General features: G+C 49.5%; 1 pseudogene; it reads left to right on the top strand.

The window, feature by feature from the left end:
- Nucleotides 1-823: 823 nt before the first annotated feature.
- LOC112632413 lies at nucleotides 824-3,521 on the top strand (annotated as a pseudogene).
- The last annotated feature ends 3,116 nt before the right edge of the window (nucleotides 3,522-6,637 follow it).

Here is a 6,637-nt window from a genome sequence, read left to right as displayed (position 1 = left end):
AAACACACCAATCGGCACTCTGTGTCTAGCTAATCCTGCGGAGACCTGGAGAACTTTTCTGTCTAGCTTAAGGTTAGGAAATGCACCAATCAGCACTCTGTGTCTAGCTAAAGGTTTATAAACACACCAATCAGCACTCTGTAAAAACGAACCAATCAGCACTCTGTAAAAATGGACCAGTCAGCACTCTGTAAAATGGACCAATCAGCACTCTGTAAAATGGACCAATCAGCAGGATGTGGGTTGGGCCAAATAAGGGAATAAAAAAGCTGGCTACTCCCGAGCCAGCAGTGGCAACCCGCTGGGGTCCGCTTCCAGGTTGTGGAAGATTTGTTCTTTTGCTCTTCACAATAAATCTTGCTGCTGTTCACTCTTTGGGTCCGCACTACCTTTATGAGCCTTTGGGTTCACACTACCGTTAACATTCACTGTGAAAGTCTGCAGCTTCCCTCCTGAAGTCAAGCGAGACTACGAACCAACTGGAAGGAAGAAACTCTAGACACATCTGAACATCTGAAGGAGCAAAGTCCAGACACGCCATCTTTAAGAACTGTAACACTCCCCGGAGGGTGTACAGCTTCATTCTTAAAGTCAGCGAGACCAAGAACCCACCAGAAGGAACCAATTCTGGACACAGTCTCAAACTCCTGGGCTCAAGCGATCCTCTCACTTTGGCCTCCCAAAGCACTGGGATTACAGGCCTAATCTCTTCTTATAAGAACACCTGCCATGACTTCTGGTGTGTGTTGCCAAGGCACGGGCCTGGTGGACCGTAGGGGCAACGTTATTGCCATTGTCCTCTCCCTCTGTCCCGGGAGTCGAGATGTCAGGACTCAGCTCTCCAGAGATGGAGGGCTGTCGTAACCTACTTGGGTTACTGGACAATGAGGAGATTCATGGCCCTGTGCAACACCGTCACCAGTTGCCTGATGCAGCCCGAAGACCACCGATGTAAGGGCAGAGCTGTGCCATGGAAGGCAACCACCCCATCCCAAGCCTCACGCTGACCCCAGGTCACTGGAGCCCAGGAGTGGAGGGGGTTCGAGGCCTAGCACCCAGATAGTCTCAGACCCTGCTTAGGCAGAATCCTGGGGCATCCCGGCCACCATGGCAGATCCACTGCTCTGGAACTGATACGGAAATGCTGAGAAGGGAGGAGCATGGTCCCTTTAAATGATACAGAAGAGGGGAAGGGAAGTGCCCGGTAGAGGAGGGTGTGGTCCCTAAGCCTCCACCCCCACGAACATAAGTGAGGACAGGCATTTCCTGACCAAATGTTACATTTTCCAAGACCACCTTTGCTGCCACATCCCATCCTGCACCTATAAAAACCCAGACCCTAGCAAGGCAGAGGCAGGAGCGGCTGGAAGTGGAGAGGAACACACTGGCGGAAGGACACGCAAGTGGCCGAATGGCAAGAGGAATGTGCTGACAGGCAGCAGCATGCCACTGACCACAGAATGACGTGGAGTTTGGCGGGGGGAGTCGGAGGAGTGCCTGGGCCACCCAGCGGCCCGACTCCAGGGGAAAACCATCTACCTTCTGGTTCCCCCATCTGCTGAGAGCTACTTCCACTCAATAAAACCTTGCACCCATTCTCCAAGCCCATGTGTGATCTGATTCTTCTGGTACACCAAGGCAAGAACCCGGGATACACAAAGCCCTCTGTCCACGCAACAAGTAGAGGGTCTAAGCTTCCTATAGACAGCAAAACTAAAAGAGCAAACAGTAGCACATGCCAACTGAGGCTTCAGCTGTGAACATTCACCTCTAGACACTGCCTTGGGGTTGGAGCCCCGTGGCCTACCCATCTGTATGCTCCCCTAGCAGTGGGAGAAACAGGATACTGAAGAAGCGAACCACACCCCCATCCCACACCCTGCAAGGAACTCAAGGGAACCTTTCCCGTTTTGGAACCACGACACAGGCTTGGGCAGCCGGGCCCCCCGGGAGGTCGTGGTGGTGACAATGGCGTAGCTTCCAGGATTATCCATGTCATGGGCAGCACTTGCTGATTTGAGGGTTTGGAGCGCCGTTCGTGCAATGTTAGTGGAGAGTCCAAGGGCAGAACTTCTGAGGCGTAAAAACTCCCACCAAAAAGTCACATTTAAGTACTTGGCAATACCAGGGGGTGGTTATACCTCCAGTTACTAAAAAACAGTCTTATTCAGCATACAAAAGCAATCAGAGCCAAAACTGAAGGAAACACCAGAACCAGTTAGAAAGACAGAGGACATCCAACTCTTTGAACAGCAGGCAAAAGACTAAAAAGCTGAAAAGGTTGATTTTCATTGCCTGGGAGAATTCTGTCACCGGGTCTTTGGACTTCATGAGTCTCTGTTTGCCATCACTAGTAAAAGAATTCTCACAATTCTTTCCTGGGACCACCTCAAGATGAATGGGAACCACAGCATGATGTCCAGCTTAGGTTCTATTACAAGTCAGAACAAAACGTGATAGACTGGCTGGGCATGGTGGCTCACCTGTAATCCCAGCACTTTGGGAGGCTGAAGTGGGTGGATCACTTGAGGTCAGGAGTTTGAGACCAGCCTGGCTAACATGGTGAAACCCCATCTCTGTTAAAAATACAAAAATTAGCCAGGTATGGTGGCACATGCCTGTAGTCCCAGCTACTCAGAAGGCTGAGTCAGGAGAATCACTTGAACCTGGGAGGCAGATGCTGCAGTGCCCCGAGATCACGCCACTGCATTCCAGCCTGGGCAACCAAGTGAGACTCTTTCTAAAACAAAAAAAAAGAAAAAAAGAGGCCGGGCGCCGTGGCACATGCCTGTAATCCCAGCACTTTGGGAGGCCGAGGCGGGCGGATCACGAGGTCAGGAGATCAAGACCATCCTGGCTAACACTGTGAAACCCCGTCTCTACTAAAAATACAGAAAAAGTCAGGCTTGGTGGCAGGCATCTGTAGTCCCAGCTACTTGGGAAGCTGAGGCAGGAGAACGGCATGAACCTGGGAGGCAGAGCTTGCAGTGAGCGGAGATCGCACCACTGCAGTCCAGCCTGGGCGACAGAGAGACTCCGTCTCAAAGAAAAAAAAGAAAAAAAAAAAAAGTGATGGACTACCATGGGACAGAAATCATGAGTCTCCGTTTGCTGTCACTAGTAAAACAATTTCTTTTTCTCAGCCCAACCTAGATTCATGTGGACTGAAATGTGCTGCTTCTCTTCATGGGCTGGTAATGGTTGGAACTGCTAAGATTATCCATCAAAGGAGCACTTGCTTGGGCATTTTTGAACAATTTTTTGGGTTCACCTGCTGCCCTTTTGTGGAGAATACTTGGAAAATCAAATTTATCAACCTGAGAGTTGTTGGAGACAGTTCCCTTGCTCCTGGAATTACTGAAACCCGCTGTTACATTTGAACAAGGTGGTCTAGAGGTCTTTCGTAATATAATCGCCTTACGTGGTACCAACACAGTATGACCTCATGTAAAGCAGGCATTGGTAGTGGAACTGGAGACCAAATTTTATGTAGTGGAAATGAGGCACTGCTGAACAAATGAGAACTGCGTTTACCTGACCCTCTAAAGCATTGAGTGCCAGCAGTCTAAAACATCTATACGGAAACGCTTCCAAATACATCAGTAATGTCTAAGTGATTTTGATGTGAGGACTGATGTATTTTAGTTGAAATACCTTTCTGAACTCTAGACTTAGAGTTCATAGACATATTCTGGGAACACTTACCTATTTTTACCTGAGCTGCAGGAAATGTTCTGAAAGCTTAATGCAAATAAATCTTACTTTAGATGTTATAGAAGAGAGAAGGAGAAGGAGAAGGCGGCCCATTCTATGGGATTAGGGCCCACACTAATGACCTCATTTTAATTCATTCGGGTCTTTACAGGCCCAGTCTCCAAATACAGCCAGATTCTAAGGGAGCAGGGCTTAGGACTTCAACAAGTGAATTTGGGGGAACACAGTCCAGCCCATAACAACGTTGTAATTCATTTCATATGCCCGCAGCACCTGACACATAACACGCATACACACAGATATACCTAAACACGGTGCGCGTTGCTCCACACGACACCTGTCTGCAAACCGCTGTTCCCCGGTGAGTGTCCTTGAGTAAGCTCGCCCGCCCCCGGTCCTCGTTTCTCCACTAGAGGGCAGCCAGCGCCTGTTAAAAGGGCCCAGGCCTTTGCAAGGGGGCCACTCTCAGCCACATTCTCGGTCGTTGCGCATCACGAGCTGGAGGTTCTGAATTTTCTCTCTTGTTCCATGCGGTGCTAATACCACTTAAGGTCCCTGCAGGCCCCGCGTCATTAACATGGGGTGGGGGCCCGTCTCTTGTCCTCAGCGAGGGGAGAGAACCTGGGGTTCCCAGAGCCCCCTTCTGTGAGTCCGTAGTCTCACACACACCCTGCTGAACAGGCACTGTGTCCGCAGCTGGAGAGGATTGCCGGTGCACGAGAGGTGGGACAGATTCTACAAAGATTCAGAGAAGCCGGTGAACTCCAGTAGTGGTTTTACTGATTCTCTGCCATAAGACAGGAAGGGACACCTCTGTTTCCTTTTCTCCTCCTATCCCAAATCTCTGGGGCCTCCAGCCTCCATTCTCCTCTCCAGCCGAGGGCTGTGAGGCGCTGCCTGTCTTTGGATGACTGCTCTGTGTAATGCTGGGAGTGCGCTGATCGGCCACATGACAGTCAGGCAATTAGGAGACGCAGGAGAGTCCCTGGCCCCCACTCTGATGCTTCTCCCTACAGAATGCACCTTCTCCTCCCCTCACCAGCTTCCTCAGAGGTGCTCTGCCAGGACTGCTGGAAACCAGCAGCCCTGGGCTCTCTGCTTCACAGCCAAGGGTGGACGTTGCCGGGCGGGAACTTTCAGCTCCCGTGCAGTGATATTCAATCCTGGTTCCAACAAGGGGCGGGTTTCCCCCCCGCACCATCAGGGTGTATACTCCTCCCACAAGAAAAGAGATTACAAGGGATAAAAAAAAAATATAGGTAGTTAGAAGGAATAAGTCCTAGTATTTGAAAGTAGAGTAGGAAAGTTATAGTTAACAATAATGTATTGTATATTTCTGGGGTTGTTTTGTTTTGTTTTGAGATGGGGTCTCGCTCTGTCACCCAGGCTGGAGTGCAGTGGCATGATCTGAGCTGACTGCAACCTCTGTCTCCCAGGTTTAAGAGATTCTCCTGCCTTAGCCTCCCGAGTAGCTGGGATTACAGGCACCTGCCACCGCGCCCAGCTAATTTTTGCATTTTTGTAGAGACGGGGTTTCCATGTTGGCCAGGCTGGTCTTGAACTCCTGATCTCAGGTGATCCACCTGCCTCAGTCCCCCAAAGTGCTGGAATTACAGGCATGAGCCACCGCGCCTGGCCTGTATATTTCAAAATAACTAGAATTGGAATGTTCCCAACACAAAGAAAAAACAAATGTTTGAGGAGATGGACATCCCAATGACCCTGATTAGAACATTATATGTTATATACATGTATCAAAATATCATGTGCCCCAAAATATGTACAACTCTGAAATATCAATAAAAAAGAAAAGAGATCTATTACACAGCAGGGTGACTACAGTCAATAATAAGGTATCGAACATCAACAGACGAATGAATGAAGCCAGTGTGGTACAGATACACCATGGAGTGCTACCAAGCCATGAAAATGGAGTGAGATCCTGTCATTTGCAACAGCATGGATGTAATTGGAGATCATTGTGTTAAGTGAAATAAGCCAGGCACAGAAGGACTAACTTCACTCGTTTGTGGGAGCTGAAATTAAAATTCCCGGAGGCAGGTTTCACACTTCTAAAAGCCCCCTTCTAACTGCCTCATTCACAGCAGCATCATTCCCAAAGCCAAAAGGATGGACCCACCCAGTACCTCTCCACGGATGGGCAGGAAAACCAAATGTGGTGTAAACCTGCCACGGAGCATCACTCAGCCTTGGACAGGAAGGAACTTCTGACAGAGGCCACAACGTGGATGAAATGACATTCTGCTGAGTAAAACCAACCGGACACAAGAATTGCACGACTCCAATTATGTGAGTCATCAAATTCCCAGAGACAGAAAGTAAAATTGTGGTTGCCGGGGGCTGGGAGAAGAAGACATGGGGAGTTTAATGGGCACGGAATTACAGTTTAGGAAGATGAAGACCTTCTGGAAATGGGCAGTGGTGCTGGTTGTGCAATGATGTTAATGTTCTTCATACTACAGAACTGTACACTTTAAAATGGTTAGAAAGAATGGTAAATTGTATGTTATGTATATTTTACCATGATTTTTAAAAGTGACCACCAAAGTTACCCTTTCCAAATGGCAGTACTCCATCAGGAAGGGAGCCTCGAGGTCTAGGGGCTGGCATCGGCACACCTAGCTTGGCAAGGGATTCTGCACCCTGGAGGAAGACACACAGTCGGCAGCAGTGGTCCCAAGACTGGCGCATACCATTGGGGAGCATCATGCCCAGGCCCAAGAGGGACAAGGCCTGGTGCCCTGGAGCCTCCTCAGCTCTGACCAGGCTCCCTTCTCCCAGAGACAGGGTGAAGCTGGCCTGGACATGGCCTGGGGTGCCCTCCATGACATAGCGTTCACATACTTTCATGCTACAGGTTCACTTCGCCCTGCCCCTTGCCCGTCAAAGTTCCTACAGCTGC

Source organism: Theropithecus gelada, chromosome 10 (assembly GCF_003255815.1).
Source record: "Theropithecus gelada isolate Dixy chromosome 10, Tgel_1.0, whole genome shotgun sequence".
Lineage (NCBI taxonomy): Eukaryota > Metazoa > Chordata > Mammalia > Primates > Cercopithecidae > Theropithecus > Theropithecus gelada.
This window is presented reverse-complemented; position numbering and strand designations above follow the sequence as displayed.